This window comes from Cavia porcellus, unplaced genomic scaffold (assembly GCF_034190915.1).
Source record: "Cavia porcellus strain 051 isolate PalLab524CR breed Dunkin Hartley unplaced genomic scaffold, mCavPor4.1 scaffold_11, whole genome shotgun sequence".
Taxonomy (NCBI): Eukaryota; Metazoa; Chordata; class Mammalia; order Rodentia; family Caviidae; genus Cavia; species Cavia porcellus.
Window position 1 is genome coordinate 73,038,795 of NW_026947494.1, and position 22,998 is coordinate 73,061,792.

The 22,998-nt window shown below is 38.0% G+C and overlaps 1 non-coding gene across 1 annotated transcript; it reads left to right on the plus strand.

Annotated features, from left to right (window-relative positions):
- Window positions 1-826: 826 nt before the first annotated feature.
- LOC111755682 (small nucleolar RNA SNORA2/SNORA34 family) lies at window positions 827-962 on the plus strand. The gene has a single exon (XR_002790232.1). It is a non-coding gene; the product is annotated as a small nucleolar RNA SNORA2/SNORA34 family (small nucleolar RNA).
- Window positions 963-22,998: the final 22,036 nt, after the last annotated feature.

The window sequence follows — 22,998 nt, forward strand, 5'->3', positions numbered from 1 at the left end:
TCAACTATCCAACAAAAACTTAAAAATATGGTTATCAATCTTATATACTTAAATATACATGCAGTTATCCATATCTTCAATCATATTGAGACTGAATAAACCCAAGCAGACTAATATCACTCTGAACAAAAAATACTACTATTGCTGGGTTTCACATTATGACATTCCAGGATCAGAACTGGGTATTTTAGTGTCTCTTTTTCTTCGAAGCATTTGTTCATTTTATCATGTGTCATAAGATCAGTTCTCATAAACTGTTTATAGGTTCTACAAATGCATGAGTCTTAACATGTATTTCTATCCTTTCTATATTAGAGGGAGAAACAAAACAAAGCAAGACAAAACAAAGCATATTCCTATAAACACATGAAATGAAAAAAACATATAAGACCATTGTACAAAGAGTTCTACCATAGTTCCTGTGTTGTCTCTTATCTTCTATAAAATTGGCTATATCATCAGACATAGTATAATTGAATATATCAGTACATAACAGTATTAATAAAAACACAACACAAAGGCCAATATTGTTTTCACTGTTTTGCTTTGTTCTGATTGTCTTGTTCTATTCAATATTCTGTTTTGATTGGTTTTATAGTGCTCCATTCTTTTTTTGATTTTGCTATACCTGACTATAATGAAGTCAACTATTATGGACAACTATTATGGGACAACTATTATGAAGGTAACAAGATATGCTATGGTACCTATTATTGTTATCCTGGTATCCTGCTCTGAAATTCTGTATGAATTTCACTGTATTGACTTGATTGACTTTATTCTGTCTTGTTTTGTTGTTTTTTTACTTCTTTAAAATAAAAAAATAATGGCCCTGAATCAAGGCTGGCGGCTTCCTGACGCTGTTGGTTTCAAGCAGGGGCCTAAACAGATGTCTTTCTATGATCTGTTGGCCATTTCAGAATTGGGCAGTGAAATGGTCAGTTCATTAGAAAGAAACAGCTTGAAGCAACCCCCCACCTCCACCGTGAGCGGCTGTGAGTGTGGCAGGCTGCAGCAGCCCAGGATGGGAATCACAGGCGTTTACTGGGACCTGCGCCATGCTGGGACCTGGAGCACCAGGAAACCAAGCAACCACTCCCCTCCTGCCTGTTTCGTTTTGTTGAATTTCAATATACATGAAAGTATGGACAGCTATTTTGAAGAGAATGAGAGACTCTACAACAGTCATTAGTGACTTCCCTATTGTCTGGTTTTGAAGACTTAAAATGCCTTCTCATTCTGTTCGGATCAGTTTTGTATAATGTTGTCTTATATAAATTCTCTGTAGGTGAAGACATGACAACTATTTGAAAGAACACAAGAGACATTACGGTAGACAGTGAAGATCTCAGCTCATCTAGCTTTGAAATTTATCTCTTACATTGCTTTCTTAGGTCCTATTTTGTTCTGTTTTGTTGTGTTTAATTTTACACCCTTTAAAATAAAAATAAAGAAAACAAAATAAAAAATAAATAAGTAAATAAAACTAGCAAATTGTCTCCAAAAATATTGATTTTTCACTTCCACTATCAGTAAATGAGATTTTCTATTGCCTACATCTTCATGAGCATTTGGTGTTGGCAGTGTTTTGGATGTCAGTCTCATAGGCATGTACTGGTATCTCACCTTTTCACTTGCATTTCAATTGGCAATAAATGGTATGAAAGCTTATTGGCCATCTGGACATCATCTTTGGTGCGGTGTCTGCTAATGTTTTGGGCCTATTTTTGAATCAGGTTTTTTGTTTCCTTATACTTGCATTTTAAAATGGTTTTTGTATATCTTTGGATAGCAGTTTTATGTCAGATATATTCAAATGACTCAGATTTACTCATCTGTACAGCAGAGGAGCATTCCATTCTACATAAATACCACATGTTTATCCATTCTTCTGCTGAGAAACATGTAGGCAACTTCCAGGAGTTAGCTATCATGAATTAGGTTACTATAAACACAGGTATGTATGTATATAAATGATGCCTTAACTCTCAGGAAGACGCCTAGAAGGAGAACAACTAAGTTGAATGGAATTTATATTCTTAGTTTCTTGAAACAACTCCATACTGATTTCCATACTGGTTTTACTAGCCATACATTCCCACCAACAATGTAGAAGAAATTTTTTGCCTGCAGACTTGACATAATTTGTTATTATTTGATTCTTGATAGACATTCTTTCTGGAGTAAGATGGAATCTCAGTGTTGATTTAACTTGCATTTCGCCATTGTTTAAAGATGCTGAGTATTTTCTTTCAATAATTCCTTGGTCATCTGTACTTCATCTGAGAAGTGTCTATTAATTATATTACCCATTTTCTGATAGGGATTTTTATTTTTGGAGTCTAATATTTTGAAATTTTTATGTAATCTGGATATTAATTCTGTATGAGGTTTAGCTTGCAAAAGTTTTCTCCAGTATTGTACACAGTTCCTTCACTCTGCTGGCTATTTCTTTTGCTGTGCAGAAGGGTCTCAATTTGATTTAATTTCATTTGTTGATTCTTGAGGCTCATTCCTGTGCAAGAGAGATCCTGCCCTTACCTATGTCTATGACTTCAAGAGTTTTAAGTATTTTATCTTTCAGGAGGTTAAATATTTTTTTTTAATATTTAGATCTTTGATCCACTTTGATTTTAGTTTAGGTCATGGTTTTTGCTTCAGTCCTCTGCATATGTATAACCAGTTTTCTCAGCACCATTTGCTAAAGAGGCTATCTTTCCTTTAGCATGTTTTTGATTCATTTGTTAAAGATCAGTTGTCTTAATGAGTCCGGATTAGATTCCCACGTCCTCTATTCTTTTCCATCGTTTCTACTTTCCAATCCCATCCTCTTGAGTTGAGGCCACTCCATGCAGGCCTCTGCTTGGCTTTGGTTTCCCAGTCTCATCTGCCACTTCTCATCTCTAGAACTTTCTATTCCCTCTGCTGTGCATGCTAAGGAACATAGGTTTGTTCTCAACACAGGGCTATCCATCCCCAACCCATTCTGTCAGTCGTACATCCAGTGAGTTCCAGAAACTTGCTTTAAAGACATTCACGCTTGACCATATCCTCTGATCATGCTCTTCATCTACATAGGGCAAAAATAATTACTGGACAGGTTTTCTTGTGGCTCTGGGAGTTCGTCCGGAGGCATGACTTGGCTATAACCCTTTCTTGAGAATGTGTGAGTTCTTCATAAGTTTTTCAGCTAAGCTCCAAAACGAAGAGAAAATGTACATCTTAGATCTTGTTGCATAGAGAACCTCACAATGATTCATATTTAGTCAGGTCTGTACCTGAGTAGGCACACAAGTGTACTGAAGAAGCTAGAAAAGAAAATTAGATTGCAGCATTGAGAACTAACAAAGACAATAAGTAAAAGTGGTATTTATTTAAAACACATATGTCAACGGCATATCTGTGCCGGCTTACTGGATTGCCTTGCCTGGTTGAGCTGGTTAGTCCAGTAATAATTAAACAGGGATGTTGGATTTGGTCCAAGGCCAGAGCTGCTGAAGGTAGGAGGTGGGTGCTTCGAATATTCCTCAACAAACCAAATGTAGACCAGACTCCAAAGGTAGGAAGGGGAAAGGGCATGGGGAATAAAAACAGGGACAGTCTGCCCAGCCATAGCAGATAGTATGCAACTGTCCAGACACAGGAAGCCTTTCAGCCAGTGACCACTGGGTCACAATGAACTGCGCTCCTGCACACCCTCAAGGAAAGGACTTTCTCAGCCAGAAACAGCCTGAGGAAGCTGACACGAATTTAGGAAAGTGGAAGAAAAAGCACAGCTTTCAGAGTGCTTGGAAAAGACAAATTAGAGAGAGAAAGCTGTGGGTGGGAACAACACACTCTGGGGGAGAAGTAAAGGAAGAGGAGGGGGGAGGAGAGCAAAGAGAGAGAAAAAAGGGGTGAGGGGTGGAGAGGAAAGAATTTGAGAGAAACAATCTTTTTAGAAGCCCAAATATGTTTCTTTAAACATGCCAATTTTCATTTTTTTGTTGCAGTGCTAGAAATCAAACCTGGGACCCTGCAGATGCAAGGCAACCTGTCTACCACTAAGCCAGGTCTCTAGTCTTGGGCTGTGTCTCTGACTGTGGAAGACTAGATCCTGTTGATAAAGTGTTGTAAATGTCAGGAGTAAATGATTAGAAAGATAATGCCTTGCAAAATGGCTTGTAAAGATTACAAGCACAACACAACCCTGGGAGTCAGCTGATAAGGGCAGGCTAGAGTGGGAAGGAGGCCAGACTCCCGGAAACTGGAGGCAAATTTAGAGCTGGCTATGCCAAGCAGGGCAGGGAGAGTGAATAGCAGAGGAAGAAAACAGCTTCAGCAACTAAAAGAACGTAAGGTTAAAAACCCTAGACCAGGACCTGGGATGTAGCTCAGTGGCTTAAACACCTGCCTGGCAAACATGAGGTTGTGAGTTTGATCCTAACTTTGGCTGAAGTTGGCCTAAAGTGTTTGCTCCAGTTAGGAGGCAAGCAGAGCACCTTTCCAAATTCTCTGGTGGGCATTTGGCCCCTTCTAAATGGTAGCATTGGTGTTGTTATCACTGATACACTGTGTCTACTTAGAAGTTTAACTGAGAGACTCAGCAGGGAGCCAGGATCCTTACACTGTAAACATCCTCATCCTGTGCACAGGAGGGCACAGAGATTTTGTGAGTGCTACCTTCACCCTGGAGGAGGAGTGGCCTGTGTACAATACAAGGGAAGAAAAAAGGCTTGTTTCCACTTTTTGCTCTGGCTGCTGCCTTGAAATGTTGCCATGCCTTGGAGCCAGCTGATTATGGACTGAAAACTCCACAAACAGTAGGCTAAATAAACCTTTCTTTCCTTCATTTTGGGTATCAGGTGTTTCTTCCCAGCAAAGAGAAAAGTAACCAAGACACATGATTTCATTTTAAATGCTGTGCTACAGTTTTCTATCGAGGTCAATCTTTGTAGGACTACAGGGCATAGATTTGTTTAGAGATTTTATTCATCCTTGTGATTTATATGCATCCCCATATGCCCCTTTGCAAGGAACACCCATTCACCTGTTTCCTCCCAGTCATTTGTGCTCTATAGCTTGTGTAGTGGAAGAGTCGTCTTCCCTCTCTAATTTACTCTGTATTTGTTTCACTACCACAAGTCCTTTGGAGGAATGAGCTTGGTGGGTCATAGTGGACACCAATAGACAATGTTCTTACCTCCTCAAAGCAGCAAAGCAGAACAGTGTTGTTAGGATTTTATTCACAACAGATGCTGGCCAAAAATGCAGGTGCCAGCTCTGCTCCTCCAGCCCTATTTTGTCTACAAAGAATTACATTAAAACCATGTGTGAGATTTGTTTTTGAATTCGATTCTTTTTCTCCTTCCTTTTCTTCCTCTTTCTTCATCTCTTTCTTGTTCTTCCTCTATTTTCCTCTCTCCCACTCCCTCTTGCTTCCCTCTTTCCTTTTGCCTACACGCCTTCCTTCCATCAAAAATGAGCTTTAAGGAATATGATTTATATACCAAAATTTACAAATTTTAAGATCCAAATCTGTTGGGGCCCACAAATTCACAGTGACTGGTTTTGCATATTTCCCTGTGGGATGAAAGGAAGGATTGGGGTTTTTGGTAACATCCATCCGGGATTTCCCATTGACTCTTCCAAGCATAAGATCCTCTATGCCTTCTTAAGTCATCTGAGGTTTATACTCAAGGACAAGATACTGAAGTGCGTTCGTGAACAACAGAGGAACCCAAGCATCCTAACTGATAAATTTAGGATTTTATTAGCTGAGATCAGGACCACTTGCACAGAACTGTTTCAGAGTCCCACCAAGTGGCACGAACTGAAAAGTTACAGAGATTTTTAAAAACAGAAAACCAAAAAAAAAAAAAAAAAAGACATCCTGCTAGAAACAATTTAGTTAGAATCTCACATTAATTTTTGTTTGACACCTGTGTCCTGCTTCTTCGTTGAGCAGGTTAATTTTTCTCCTGTGGTGCAGCTCATTCTGATTTTCTTATGGGATTGTATTCTAGGTAATTTTTCATTCTCCTGGATCAAATACAGGGCACTAGTTAAATGCAGGGCTCAACATGTCGTCAGTTATGCCAAGCTACAACAAGCATACCATCACCTACACCTTCTTAAATCATCACAGAATTGTACTTCAAGCTAAGATTATCTATGCCCTCTGGAGTCAGAGTCTTTGGATGAACTGCAATCCTTTGCTAGCCTCACCTATCACCGTACAAACCAAATACATAGTGGCTGTTTTGGGAGCAGAGATGGTTAGATGCAGAGACACGGACTTCCTAGCCATTGTTGGAATAGGATACTTGTCTCTGTTTTTTATTTTTCTCACGACATTCTTGACACTGACAGTTGGGACTCTTGGCTGGGTTTTTGATGTTGATAATTGAGACTCTTGACCAGGTTCCTGGTCAATATATTTGGCACTGAATGTGACTAGAACACATGACTTTCAAGCCACAACAGCCACTATCAACCCTTGCACCTTGCATGACCAAATTAAAGGCAAGTGGAGCATTTTACTAATTATATAGCTCAGACAATTAGAAAATAGAAATCTGTTTTTTGAGGCTGTTTGTCAGAGGTAACTATGGGGCAATCATGTTCTTTATCTGTTGAAGAGAAAGAATTCAGCCAATTGATTGATTATAAAGCTGTTAAATTATGCAGACATCAAAGTCCCATCAAAACATATTTTTAGATTACTCCATCAGATACCTGAATGCTATCTTTCCTTTTCCAAGGCGGGTATACTCAATATGAGAGTTTGGGATAAAATAGGTGAGAGTTTTATGTAGCCACCACCATCCAAGATAAAAAAAGATCCACCCCAAAATGATAGCTACATATAACTTGGTGAAAGTGGCCCTCTCATCATTGCAACATAACCTAAAAAATACAGCAGACCAACATCTGGGTACCACTACCATACACTCTACCTGTGCTGACAAAGTGATTAGGAATGGGGCAAATAAAATGGGAACAAGCCCTGTCACAAGCATAATGAAAAAGCCAGATAATCGTGAAAATAAGACCCCCAATGGGTTGCTAGAAGAAAAATGAAGCATGTTTTAAAAATATGTATAATCAAATATATTCACTTTATAAGAAATTCATAATGACCTCTGAAACTTTTCCAGCTTACTCCCACACTCAGATTTGTTCTCTGCACCCCATTTGGGGAATAATACTTCTGCTGCTATGCTTCCTACAGTACCCCCTTCCCCAAATCAAGGGCTCAGATCAGAAAGGGTCCTCCTCCTTCCCCTCCCGCAAGGAAACCAAAGTATAGTGACATGAGACTATAGCCATAGGCATTAAGCTTGCCAATCAGAAAAGAGACAGATCCAGAAAACCCAGCTCATAAATTAAAAATGCACACAGCTTTTCACTTTTTACTCTTGAAAGAATTGAGGCAGAGCATGATTGCTAATGGAGTCTGGATCCATATCATGCTGGTTGCTTAGATAACATAATTCAAGGTCTCCAAATGGTGCCTGGTGAAGTAACCCTTCTCGCTGTCACATGCCTATCATCCGCACAATTCCTACGTTTTGAATCACATTTAAAGATACTCATTTCAGATCAATCTCCAAATAACCAAATAGTGAGTATAAAAACTTACGAGCTATTACTCAGGAACTGTTAGCCAGCACAGGCAGGTATGCTGATTTAAAGGTTCAGGCAGGATCCCTGCCCCTTCTCTTCACACAGTGCAACAAACTACTACATCGAGCATGGGTTTCTCTCCCAGAAGATGGCACACTCAGTAAATCATCTACCCAGATACTCCAGGGTCCTACACAAACTTACACCCAGTTTGTAGCTAGATTGCAAGAGGCTATAAATAGACAGATTTCTCATGACAATGCAGCTAAACTACTTCATCAGTTAGCATATGAGAACACCAATGAGGAGTATAAAGGAGCTTTAGCCTTGGTGCTTCACAATAAAGACTTACCTTCTTACACACAAGCAGGCCAGAATACTGGATCTACTACCCACACTTCTGCACTCATGGTACAGGCTGTATCCCAACCTCTTGCCCATAGGCTGATATGACCAAATGTTTTTATTGTGGCAATCAAGGAAACACTCATCGACTCTGCCCAGAGCCCATAAAGGTATCACCTCCCTCAGTTACGCAGGCTATTACCAGACCAGACTCAGATTTGCCATATAATCTGTACCCACATTGCATTGTAGGTCTAGATTTCATAAGGATGGCACAACCCTAACTCCAGGGAAACAGAGAATTGGCCCTTTCCCAGGGCCAGAAATAAACTCAGGGGACAGTGTCAAACTGCTATCCCATGTGCAGCTGAACCAGTTACATCTGATCCAAACCAAACAAACATCAGTTCCTCTGCTGGGATGAGTACACGACATGACATTAAATCCCTCCTGCAAAGAACCACACAGAGTGTAACAAAAGATTTACCAGCAGCTTCCCACATTCATTTATTGGGGAGAGAGCAGAGAAACCAGTTTTAATTTCCACTGGAATCTATCGGCCATTGCCAGAAGGCACCATGGGATTAGTTATTGGATAATCAAGCTCAATTACTAAAGGACTTACTGTAATTCCCTCTATAATAAATAATGATTGTCATCAAGAAATATCAGTTGCAACATGTTCCACTGACATATGGGTGATTGAACCTGGTGATATGATCACTAAGATTTTACTTTACCACAATCAATTCATCTTCCACTCTCTACCCCTCACACAAATCTGATAAAGATAAGAATCTGAGTGGGGAAATTTGTTTTTCTCAGGATATTACTGCTCATACACCTACTTGTACTGTTAAATTAAATGGAAATCCTTTACTGGACTAATGGATAGAGGAGCTGATGTCACTATAGCCAATAGCCAATCTTGGCTATCTGCTTGGCTATCTCCACAGCTCTGATAGGCTTAGGATCCCCTTGATCTGTATCACTCAGTGCTATGCCTCTTCCATGCATTGGCCTTGATGGGCAGACAGGCATTATAACACCATTTATTGCACTATTCCCATCAGTTTATGGGGCAGAGAGCTTATAGAAGAGTGGAGCACTGTCCTAGTTATTTCTTCCCCTCAGAAGAGCATATCACCTTCTAGCAAGAGGAATGCTAAGATGGAATGTCAAGAAAACAAGGGTTTGAGCAAGAACTTACAGGGTTACACACTTCCAGTTGAGCCTTTAATAAATAAGATAGATCTAGAATGGGATATGAGTCAAATTTATAGCAGGGGCCATTTGCTCTTCAACAATTTCTGCCCTGACAATTCAGTGGAAATCTACAGAGCTGAAATGGGTTCCTCAATGGCCCTAACTCAGGAGAAGTTAAAGATCTTAAGGACCTTAGTAGAAGAGCAGCTACAATTAGGTCATTTTGAGCAATCTGTTAGTCCATGGAGTACTCCTGTGTTTGTAATCCTCAAAAGACCAAGCAGAGGGAGATGAATGCAAGACTTGAGAGCTGTAAATGCTTACATGTTGCCAAAGGGGTGTTACAACCTAGTCTACCGAGCAGACCAGACACTGACCTATGGTTGTTATTGATCTTGAAGACTACTTTTTAATATCCCCACTCTCTCCTCAGGATCAACCTTTTTTTTTCATTTTCCATATCTAGCATTAATTTTAATAAACCAGCCAAATGTTTTCAATAGGCTGGGCTTCCACAGGGAATAGCAAATAGTGCCACACTGTACCAATTGTTTGTAGCACAAGCTCCAAAAAGATGTAGAATTTAATTCTCTCAAGCCTTTATTATCTACTACATAGATGACATCTTACTTGCTATGTCCTCTAAATCTAACTTACTAATGCTATTTGAAGAAATCAACAGTGGTTTACTTGCTGTTGGCCTTTGACTAGCACCTGACAAAGTACAAATGATAAGTCCTTACAGTTATTTGGGCTCTACTGTTTCTAAGAGGATAATCAAACCACAAAAGATTCAGATAAGGATAGATAGTCTACAAACTTTACATGATTTCAAAAACTTTTAGGAAGTATTAATTGGCGTAGGACCCAAATCAGGCATAACAACCTATCAGTTACAAAATTTATATAATATTCATCAAAATGATAAGGATTTAAATTCTCCCGAGCACCTCACAGAAGTGGCCAGACAAGACCTGAAATTAATCGAAAAATGTCTTCATTCTAGGCAATGTTTTAGAGTTGATGTTACTCAACCTCTTTATCTGTTCGAGTTACAGATGCCTCCTTCTCCTGCAGAAATGTTAGCACAGTGGATTAATAGGATTCTTTTTTCTATGGAATGGCTATTCCTGTCAAATCGACTAGTAAAAATTCTCCAGTTATATGTAGAACAAATAGCAAAAATAGTGATTATGGGAAGAAATAGATCATGTCAGCTCTTTGGACATGACTCGACTGTCATTGCAGCATCACTAGATGTTCAACAGAGACAGACAGTGCTCCAAATTGCCCTATTCTGGAAGGTAGCATTTTCTCAGTTCTTAGGGACAATAGATAATCCCTACTCTAGTGAAGCTCTTGTGCAATTCTTCCTTTGCACTTCTTTTATCCTCTGAAAGGTCACTCATTTCAAGCCATTGTCAGGGGCTCCTACTTACTTTACAATGGTTCTTCCATGGGGAATACAGCTATCTGGAGATGCTCCTTCCAGCACTCCTTCTCTAAGAAGGGGGACTTAGCACATCACTCAGAAATCAAGGCTCTTCTGTATGCTTTAGAACAATTCACAGACAATAATATATTCACTTCATACATTGACTCCTCTTAGGCAGTATATCTGACCCAAAAGATTGAGGCTACTTCTATTCACTCCACCACTGAGCCTACTTTATTACAACTATTTTTAAAGTTACAGAAAGCTATACTTAACGGAACTGCTCCATTCTTTATTGATCATACTAGAACCCATTCTAATCTCCCAGGTCCGTTATCAATCAGAAACCATAATGTAAATGCTCTTTTCAACCTGATTTCCATTTTTAATGAAGCAAAGCGATTCCATGAGGTTTTTCATCAAAATTCTAGAGCTCTGAGAAAGGAATTTAAAATTATCAGAACTCAAGCTAGACAGATAGTGATATCATGTCCTTCCTGCCAGCTCATTCCAAGGTCTGTTTGTCAACAGGACTGCACTTCTAGAGGTCTTATAACCAATGAGTTACGGCAAATGGATATTACCCATCCAGCTTCTTTTAACAAACTTAAGTATATTCATTTCACTATAAATACCTACTCACATATGCCCCATGCCACCTGTCACTCAGATGAACAAAGTCAGCATGCCATATAGCATTGTATGTCAGCATTTGCTACTTTAGGAGTGCCATAGAAAGTAAAAACTGATAATGGTCTTGCCTATATTAGCAGGCATTTTCAGAGTTTTCTTGATAACTGGAATACAAAGCATGTTATAAGGATCCCCTATAATCCCTCAGGTCAGGCAATAATTAAGCATACTCATCTTAAATTTAAAAAATAAGCTAGCTAAACAAAAGAAAGGAGAACTACAAGGTCAGAACTCTCCTCAAATGTGTTTAAATTTTGCTACATATGTTCTAAACTTTCTGAATCCTGCTCAAATTCTGATTTGTCATCAGCCATGTTACACTGGACACAAGAATCTACCCACTCGCAGGGATCTTTAATCTCTGTAACTTGGTGGGACCTTCAAACAAGTGTTTGGAATGGTCCGGCATCACTCGTAAACTGGGGCAGAGGGCACACATGCATTCTCACAGCAGACAGAGAAACAATATGGGTTCTGTCCTGATGCATACGGCCATGGACTGGCCAGCTCCACAGGGGATCATCAGCATCACTCTCAAGCACAGAGAAACCTCAAACCACTGGTTTGTACCTCCTAACACCTAAGTATCAGGATTATCTTTCTCATCCAATAGAAGAGGACTCCCTACCATCCATCAGAACACCTTGATCAGAATTCAGTCCAGCTGTGCAATCACCTGGAAAAAAACACTTTTTTGTAATGCATGCTTTCCTACGTGCTACAGTGTTCATCCCTAGATGTAGTTAAAATTGCCTTTAACAGTCTTTCCCAGTAACAGGAACAGATACTGTGGCTAGAAAAATGAAAGGTTTTGCCATCATATATGACTATCCTATAAATGTGGCTATCAAAACAACAGTGAGTAACCTGTATAGCTAGAAATTCCAATCAGATAAACCATCAACTTAGAGCCCACATTAAAAGGTTTTTGTTTCTTTTAATTTTTACTATATAAGATCTCAGTTAATAGACTTACAAAAATGTTCTGACTAGTCTATTTATACTTAAAAATATGAAAACTATAAAATAGTTATAATTCAAATTGGCCAAATCTATTTGAGTGCACTGAGTTTATAAACTGCTTTGTCTGACTTTGTTTTGTCTGTCTGTTCTGCAAACAGTTGTTATAATTGAGCTCAAACATACTTTCCTTTTTTTGCAATTTTGAATTTTTTTGAGGGACCCTTCAGGCTTGCAAGAAGTATTGGACAGGATTCCAATTGATGAATAAGGTAGCAGCTGCCTGGAGAAACTGCTCCAGTCCTTGTTCATTGATAAGGGAGCCTCAGTAGTCTCTATAGCCTTATGGGAGACATCCAATAAATGTTCTTTAAAATATATTATTGTGATATGCTCATACTGCTCCTTGTCAAAAGATTAAATTTTCTAGACAATAAGATTATTTAAAGGTGCTCTGATACAAAAGTTTTCATATAGCTATAACATTTAATTGTTACTAACCTCATGATGTATTTAATGCATTCATGCCTCCAGATGTACAGGTCTCCCAAATTGTAAAATGGGAATTATTTATAGTAATAGACTTTTGTTTCATATTCAGAACTCTACAGGTACCAAAAACTTATGAGATTCACATTCCACTAAAAGATAATAAGATAGATAAAAAGCCTTTTATGTATTAGGTAGGTATGATTGATTAAGGGGTATTTTATGTCAAAATGGAAATTTGGATTATTATAAAAATGTCATAATTGTCATGACACAATAATATGTATTTTTTATTTCTAATTTTCTGTGTAAAATATGTAACTGTTAACATTCTACAAAGGTTTAAATGCTAGCACATCTCTGTTGATGAAAAATAATAGTTTTATTTTGTGTTCTAAGATACTTGATATTCAGATAAGCAACATTTAGCTTACTGTCTTATTACACTATAATATTACCAAGCTTTTCTTCAGGGTGTTCAACAACTACGATTTGGAGATCAGGAACTATAAAGATAGACAGACTAAGACAAAAGCCAATATTTTGACCCTGGCCTTCTGAGGTCAATGAGGACCCAGAATATAAGTGAACCTCCAACATTTGGTGGAACCTAGATATTCTGATCAAGAAGATTGTGGGACCACAGAGGAAAGTGAACATTGGAATATAGTGTGCCTAAGGAGACTCACCAGGAGGGAAAAGTCTCACAAGCTTTCATAAAAAGCAATATGGTCAAGCAATGGCCATGACTTATCCAAATGGTTGATGCTGACTGACACATTAAGAGATGCTGTGTGTGGTTCCAATGTAATTCCTGCAAAGACCCAACTGACCTTAACAGATAACAAAGAAGGTAAATTTTATTAACAAAGGTATCACTTTAACTTGGTCTTAAACACCCAGCAGAAAAGTACATACCAAAGATGTATATCCTTTATGCTGTTTCAACTGCTTCAATTATAAAAACAAAAAGGAGGGTATGTTGGGGACCACAAAATCACAGTGACTGGTTTTGCATATTTCCCTGTGGGATGAAAGGAAGGATTGGGATTTTCGGTACCACCCATCAGAGATTTCCCATTGACTCTTCCATGCATAAGATCATCTATGCCCTCTTAAGTCATCTCAAGTTTATACTCAAGGACCAGAGATACTTCTAAGCATAAGATCACCTCTGCCTTCTTAAGTCATCACAGGATTATACTATCTTCAAGATACTTCAAACATAAGATTATCTACGCCCTCTGGAGTCAGAGTCTTTGAATGAATCATAATCCTTACTATCCCTATTTATCATTGTACAGATCAAACAAATAGTGGCTATTTTAGGAGTGGAGGTGGTTGGATCCAGAGATATTGACTTCCCAGCCACTGTTGGAATATGATACTTGTCTCTGTTTTTTGTTTTTCTCATGGCATTCTTGAGACTGTCACGGGTTTTTGATAGTGACAACTGGGACTCTTGGCTAATTCCCGATACCAATCTAATCAATTTTGTCAAATAATCACCCAACAATCATACTGTAGACCTTTCTAACATCCCAAATGTCTATCTATCCTACTCCTTGAAATACACTCTCCACTCCTTTCCTTTTCCCTGGCACAGTTAGCTACATTCTTAAATATGAAAAAGGCAAGTTAGCATCTAAATGAAGCAAGGTTACAGAAATATCTCATAAGCCTTCTTGATCTTAATCCAGTTATTGAACTTTGCAAGTCACTTTTCAAATGGCATTCCAAAGAACCAGAAATCACTGAAAATCTGTCTTTTGCCTACTTATTAGAAACCAACTGCTAGCCTCATCATCATCATTGATTGCTCCTTGTATGTAAAGATATCTTTGCTCCACATCCCCAAAAATATGTCATGCTCATTAGCATCCCTAGAGACAGGAAGGAGAGCATTTTGACCTTATAGAAAAAGAAATACACAAGTGCAATTAAATGTAGTAAACACAAATTGCTACTTTTTTTCCTATTATCTTTTGGCAAGATTTGGTAAGTCTTGGTGTCTGAGACATGTCATCCTTATTATATTAATCTAGAGAAATAAGGATAAATAAGAAATACTCAATGAGACCAAGTAAGAAGCCAGCATGATAATGGCAGTATCAATATGGTAAGATGAACAGTGCACTCTATCAACCATTAGTCAAGTACGTACAAAGCATGCACTGGGTTCTGGGATATCAGGCCAGTATATATGTATGGGTCTGGTCTGTAAGTTCACCACCTAGTAGAGGATAGTCAGGTAATCAGGCAAAGACTAGATGTGATCTAATCAGTTGTAAAGCATGCAAAGATAGTAGCAATGGTTTTTACTAGAAGGACACACACAGGGAAAAGGAAGCTTTTGTAGTTATAAAGCTTCCTGGAAATTGTAACATCAAAAACCGGACTTAAAAAAGCATGAGGAATAAGAAACTTGCATTTGTCAGGATTGCTCCTGATAATAAAGTAGAATCAGGAGGAGATTTAAACTAAGTGTATCATGCAGAGGAAGCGAGAACAATCAAAAGTACATGAGTCTGATTCAATCACAAGGAAATCTAACGTAATTCAATGGGATTTACAATGATGAAAAGAGAGAAAATGAAAACAGAACATACCACTCCCAAGAATCAGACATTGTGGCAGGGCTGAGCAACCAGGCTTTGTTTGGAGGACTAACATTCTTGCCCTATCTGAAGAAAGGTGATGTCATCTCTATCTGGATATTCAGTGGAAATAATACTTAACAGGAATTGGGATATGATAATCCTATTCCTTTTTTTCACTACTGAGGATTCAACCCAGTGACTTGACACTAAATCCCATCCTCAGCACCTTTAAAAATGTGTATGTGTATGTATGTATGTGTGTATGTATGCACCATATGTATGCACCATATGTATGCACGTATTTAGAGAGAAGGTCTAACTAAGTGGCTAAGTTATCAAAACTGGGCTCCAGTTTGTGGCTCCTGCCTCCGTTTCCCAGAGGCTGGAATTATCGGTGTGGGACACCACATTCAGTATTAGAGCATAGGGTTTGAGATTTACTCACCTATAAAATCAAGTGATGTCACTGATTTCCCTTTCTGGTGTTCCCATCTCTAGAAATTTCTGATTCTATATTGACTTAGTAGATGTTTGGGCTTTGTCACAAAGTATGAAGATGTTAAGGCAGTACCTGAGGAACTTTTCTAGCTGGTGACCAGTGATGTCCACATCTACCAGGGCCCCTGAAAATCAACAACAGCAACAAAAATCAAGCAGTTATTTTCTTCATTTTGCTATGACTTTTCCTGTGTTTGGAGGTAAATGAAAGTAACATTGCTAAGCTGGTTGAAATCAGTTAGCCAGTGTCTGGGTTGCTTTTCTCTCAGTGCTGAGACAAAATACCAGATACAAAACTGAAGGAAGGAAAGGTTTATGTATCTCACAGTCACAGAGTGGCATGGCGCAGGGGCAATAGTTGAAGGCAGCAGAAGACAGCAAAAGCAACAAGAGCCAGGAGGGGAAAGCAAGCTTCCTCTCCTCCCTGTATGTAGGCTCCCAGCCCACACCACCTCCATGCCCTTCTTTTGCACAGGCTCTGACTGTTTACAAAGTGAGGACTTCCCTGCCGCTAAATTGCTTAGTTGACCTTCTAAACTTCTCAAATTGACACAATGTATCAACCATAACAGCTAGACCTCCAGACACTTATGTAAATGTGAGAACTGTGTAACAAGGAATTTGATGTGAAACATGCCAGCATGAGTGACCCAACCTGGGCATTTTGTGCTGATGTTGATGATACACAGAAACAAATCTGGGTCCATGGAGCTGTTTCTGTGTTCTACAGGCCTAATGAAAAAATGTTTCAGAACTGTTCAACATAGCATTACAGTTTCAGAAGTGATGACACACAGAAGGACTCTGGAGGTGCTGAGTATATACCTGGGCTTCCCATCACTGCAGATATTCTTGTGCAAGCCCCTATTATCCAAAGAAGTTGGGTGTACCTCCTTTTTACTAAGCACCAAAACACACAGAGGCAGGTGGAGCTGTCTCTATTGGGATGAGACTCCTGATTATAGCCAGAGGACAGAAGAGTCAGAAACTAAATTCTGCTGGAAAAATAGAAAGTTCGCCCAAGGTAGTATTAACAAGCTGATGCTGCAGAACAAGTTGCTCCTCCATATCCATAAATATTTCATCCAGGGAGTCAACAATCCTTGTATGGAAAACATTTAGAAAAAACTTTCAAGAAAGTTCCAAAAAACAATGCTTGAATTTGCCACTTGTGAAGACCGTGATGAACCTGGGAAGGCTGTGCTGGGTACCCCACCTTGCCGTAGTTTCCCGTCAGCCCCCAGCCCTCCTGATCTTTTCAGTACTTGTCCAAGCACTGTTCTCCTTGCATCTTATTTGTGTGCTCTGGGGTTAGGCTTAGGGTGACTGCATCTGTGCTTAGCATGTACAGACATGCTCTTATTATTGTTCTCTAACAAGATAGTCTAACAACTATTTACAGAGAATTTAATGTTATGGTACACAATGTTAGAGAATTTAATGAGCTGAATTTACACAAGGGTACGTTTAGGTTATATGCAAATATTGCACCATTTTATATAAGGCATTGAAGCAGTAGTGGTTTAGGTTTAGATAGGCAGCTTTGCAACAAATTCTCAACATGAATATTGAGGTACAACTGTGTATATTTTCCATTTGATTTGGACCAAACATGCAAAAACCAATGGGGACAGCTGGCCTTATGAATCACTTAATTGACTTATTTTTTGAATTCTTATCATAATTTTCCACAAACTCATAAAACCAAAACGATTGGGTTTTGCTACCAGAAAGACTGGCTTTCTCCTTAATCCTTTCCGGTCAAACTGTGGGTAAACCAATGCTAAGTATAAATGGTAATGTAACAAGCAGAAATTTTTCTTATTCTCTGTTTTGTCTTTTTAAAAAATTATATAGTTATGAAATTCTAAGCCAGCTTTCACAAAGTACAGACTTTGTTTTAAAATATTATTTTCATTCATGTAATTATCCTTTAATTTTATAGTTTTTTTCTTATTTTTTTTAAAATTTTATTTGCGTGCAGAGTGAAATCGTATTGAGACAAGATTAAAACCTTGCAAAAAGACTATAAAATTATGTTCCAAAATTTGAGGACTATCACTGTCAAGTGTTGTGTCAAGGTTCTGAGATGTTAGGCACTACCTACCGACTAACTCAGGAGCCTCCCAGGTTCACGGCACTGGCAGAAGCCATGAGATCCGAAACAGGGCAACTACGGCATTCCAGTTGCCAAAGTTTGCACTGATTCTTCAAGTCCTGATTTCCACTGAGAGGTCTTAACTCCTATACATTTGTATTCCATGACAGAACCTTTAAGCTTAGAAATGCTGAATAAACTCATCTATCTTTTGCCTCAGAAGTGGCCTTTATCTATATTATAATCTTTTAAAAAATCATCTCATCATTTCCTCTAGGAGGAGACATGATCTTTGTCTTCTAAGGTTGTTTGCTGTACAAATATCCTTGAAAAGACACCATCCTTAAATAGTCCCTCTCTATTCTAACCTACAGTAAAGAGAAACTCACATAAAACTGTCTGCTCACAATGACCCAATAATGAGACCAGTTAGATGGCTTACAAACACTAAGAATATTTCTTGTAGTAAAGATAAGCAGTGTCTAGCGAAGCTTCATTTTATTTCTACAAGTCATAGAGTTTTTAAAATCTTTTTTCATTGCCAACAAGTTTAGGGCATATGGCTATGGTTTGATGACCAAATTGCATCCTTACATTTTGTGTAACAAGACTTGTAATCTATCTAAATAGCAGTATAAATTATGCTGCTGGGTCTTTTATAATACAGCTATTACATTTTAATCATGGCTATATTTTAATCAAGATATATTTTAATCATGACTAATGAACACATTCCAATATTATTTTTGAGAACAAGAAAATTTTAGAAACTATATCATACTTTCTTAGCTTAAGTAGAGTTTTAAAATAATAATAATTTTACTTGAACTTTCAGGTAGCCAAAAAGTGTAACACAAACTCATATGACCTAGAAAATGGAGAAATGTGGAAAACTCAACATTGCTGACAGAATTGCTGCATTGTGAACCATTGAGTTAATTAAAAATACATAGTTGACACCCTCTCATTGTTTTTGAGATAATGTCTCACTAGATAGCTACACTAGCCTTAAATTTGTGATCTCCCTACCACTTAAGTGTTGGGATTACAAGCAGGAGCCACCACATCCGAACATATTCGACATATTAATAGCTCGAAAGTAAATATATGCAGACTTTACATACTGGACAAAATGTCATTTAAAAGTAGTTTTATGGTCCAGATTCTTAGAAATATTTACTAAGCTTTTAAACCAGGCAAAGGATCTGAGTTAGGTCAGAGCATGTGAAGGTATGTCACAAACATGGATTAGAACACAATTTCTTTTTTCTTTTTTTTTTGTCTTTTTCCTTTTTATCGGTACCAGGGATCGAACTCACAACTACCTGCTTTCAAGGCAGGCGCTTATGCCGTTGAGCTAAACCCCTGGCCCCCTAGAACACAATTTCAAAGAGTTAACATTACACCCAGTTTTTTATTGTATATGCCTACAAAGCTGCCTCTATTTAATAAGAATTTGTTAATACTTCTGCTAAATCAAGGCCAATGTTGAATGTTATAAGGCTAGCATAATTATTTTACATAAATAGAGAAGTTGTTTATTTATAAATATTGGGAGCAAACAACATCAATGATAGGTATAGATCATATTTTAGATGCAGATTTTCTACAATCTTAATATAAAAAACTTCAGTTCTAGAGTTGTATCACCTAATAATGACAGAGATTACTGAGATGTAGTTGTTTCTATAGGATAAAATTACTTAAAAGAAGAATATACAAATAATACCATTCTTGGAAATTTTATATTTTAAATATCAAAAATGCCATAAATTTGTTTTTTTCAGACAGATAATAGAATCACTTTTACAGGTGTTCAGTTAGCCCTTTTCTTAATTATATTGCCGTTTCTGCAATGCACTGATTAAAGGAAAAAGAAAAAAACAAGAAAATTAACTGAAAGATTAATTAAAAATACAGCTGTTCCATTCAGACAAACTGAAATGTGCTCATCCTGTAAGACGCTAATATTGTTTATAAATTGGTATTATTTCACACATAGTTGAGAGCCACAGGAAAGGTGGTACTGTAGGAACAGTAGCAATATTCAGTCAGGAGAGATCCTGATGTACTAGCATAGGTCAGCTTAGAACTCTCAAAATAGAAAACAATGGAAAAAAAGACATTTTGAACATGTGAATTTAAAGAATATAAAAATATATTCATTTGTCCACGCAAGGCAAGATCTTTTCCAGTGCACCCACTAGTGACAACTTCAAATTATCATGCTGACATGGACCAGATGTATGATGAAACTCTAAAATAAGCAGTTCTAGTTCCCTTAAAGTTTGAATAGTCTCATAAAACAGACCAATTTCAGCATCTGTTCAAATATTTATGAATTCTTTAATTTCTATCAATCACCCAGCTACAAGCTTACTACAACAGCTTATTGAATCATCCGAAGTTTCTGATTCATGTCTGTAATCGTATTTTACTATTTCACATAAATTTTATTTAACATATACTTATAGTCATAATCACAATGGCAAAAAAAAAAAAGGTTAGAAATAAACAAAACTGACTATGAAGAGGCGATAAAGTTTAAGTAGTCGAGGTGCCCCAAGAACTGTACTGTACTAGAAGTGGACCCAGAAACACTCCGGGTCATTGAGTGGACCTTGTAAATCTATGGGGAGGGAAAAAGATCTAACAAGCCAGGCATGTGGGAGCTGCTCAGAGTATAGATCTAAAACGTCACCCAACGTTTCTGCAATAGATGTGCGACCTGGTCAGTGTTGAACATTTTGTCTCAGTGACAAGAGAGTGACTAATACAGCTGGGAAATGTTGTCCTGAATATTAATTCTTGTTGCTATCGATATTTATTACAAAGAGATACCAGTTGATATTCACTTTCCTAAATACTTAGAGAAAGCTTATTGCTGAAAGGCTAGTTTGCCTCAAATTTGCTGTCATTTTAAATTACTTTCATGTACTTTTCATCAATATGTGTGCAGTTTTTGAAACTTCTGGCAATGTGTTAGCAGAAGAGTACATTTTGTTCCATCAAATTCCTATGAAAGCTTTGATACACATCTGGGATTCCGATGTAACTCAGTAGGGAAGTGGTTGTCTAGCATGCATTAAGACCTGGCTTTGGCATCCAGCACTGCAAAAAGGTTTTGGTTTTTTTTGTTTTTTGTTTTTTTAAAATTCCATATGTAATTAATTAAATTTCTTCTTTCTGTCATAGTTTCTATTAATAATTAAACATCATGGTATCAATATCTATTACCTAATGTCAATGGTCACTATCATGAGAGTGTAAAACACCTCTCGGAGGTGTGACTTTTTGCACAATTTGGGATTGAAGTTAAGAGTCTTGGCACTGAGCTGTCACTCCACACCTTTCTTGTTTTTTATTTTAGGACAGTTTTTCCTTAAATCACTAAGTCAGCCTCCCGTAGTGCTGGGACCACAGCCACACCTGGGGTCTTTAAACTCACTTTTTTTTTTTTTTTTTTAATGTCTTGGCATTTTCTTCAAGCATTAGGCTCTTTCTCTGAAGCTTACCTCACTCTGCTACGTATAGTGTCACAATGTTACGTATAATGTCACAATGAACGTGGCACTATATTCTTTTCCACTATCCGTGAAAAACATATTTCTATTTATTTCAACAAACCTTAGTCGGACTTCCCAATGATGCTTTTACTAGTTCTATGATTACTCTCCAACTCAAAGCTTTTTGTTGATTTCACAATGCAGTTTGAAGTGATTGTGTTAAGCTCAAGTCTTTACATCTTAACTCCCCGATCTTTCTGTTATTGCTGGGATAAGTAATCATCATTACTTTGTGAGCTTCACAGAGATTACTTTTGAAAGCTAATTTTACTTAATTGTAACATTGTTCTCAGCGGATCAGTGCCAGTTACTTAATTGTTGCTGTCAATACTCCAGGTTATATTTCTACTTCATTTTGTGCTCTGCTTATTTTTAAGCTGGTTACTGATAGGTGGCAAGGAAAATTAAACAATAGATAGCATCTACTGTATCTGTATAACCACAGCCAAATTCTAGAGATGCTATGACTTCTAAGGAAATCATGTCAGGCTTACACTTTTCTTACAGTGGCTGTTTAGATATTCTATATACTTGCAATTTTTAGGTGGGTAATCTTAAAACTCGCTTCAAATCAATACCTTTTAACAATGCAGTAACTGGGCTGCATTAAAGTGTTTTTATACGAATATTCTAAAATTTAAAAATGATTCTGTACATCTTAATGTGAACCTTTACTAGTGACAATAAATTTATAACGCAATTAAATTTGATTGCTAAGGCCAGTGACATGGAAAAGACACTTATTCCTCTGTTAAACATGTCTGTATAGTACGTTTGGGCGATGCTTTTTAACTCAAATATTATGTATTGCAGACCTACCAATCATCTCAGGACAATCTTTAAAACTAGTAGGCTTTGTCAAGCAACCCACTCTCCAACTTCTGAGAGGAGGATAGGACTTAATAATACTTGTGAGAGAAGAATGTTGTGTTTTCCTTTATTATAAAAGCCTAGAACCAAGGTATGCTTTTCAGATTCACAGGTTTTACATAGGGGAAGAACAAAGAGAAAATCTATACATACATTTAGATAGCTTCAGAAGCCAGCAGAATAGTCAAGTGAAACCCCTCTGCTGTCTGCCCAACCCTGCCTGGAAAAGCACGGAGAGGCGACTTACAGCCACAGGTTCTGACTAAATAACTGACAGGGTGAAGTTACAGCTGTTCTGAAATGGTTTATTGTCTTTTCTTCTGTAATCATCTCAGAGTGGGGAAGACTACACTGCCACTGTGACAAGTGGTGACAAAAAGGGAGATTTCATTAAATATGCACACAGTTCTCAGTACCCTTTCCTAAGTGGAAAACAGCTCGCCGCTGCCTGCAGGATTTGGGGAACCCCAAAACCCCCAGACGGTGCAACACAAGGCAGATCAAGGCGGTGCCTACCCTGAGCACAAAGCAGCGGCCCCGCCCACAGGCCCCGCCCATAGTCACGACCCCGCCCACAGGCGCCTGGCCCCGCCCGGGGGCGGAGCATGCGCCGCGTCGGCCCTGGCGTAA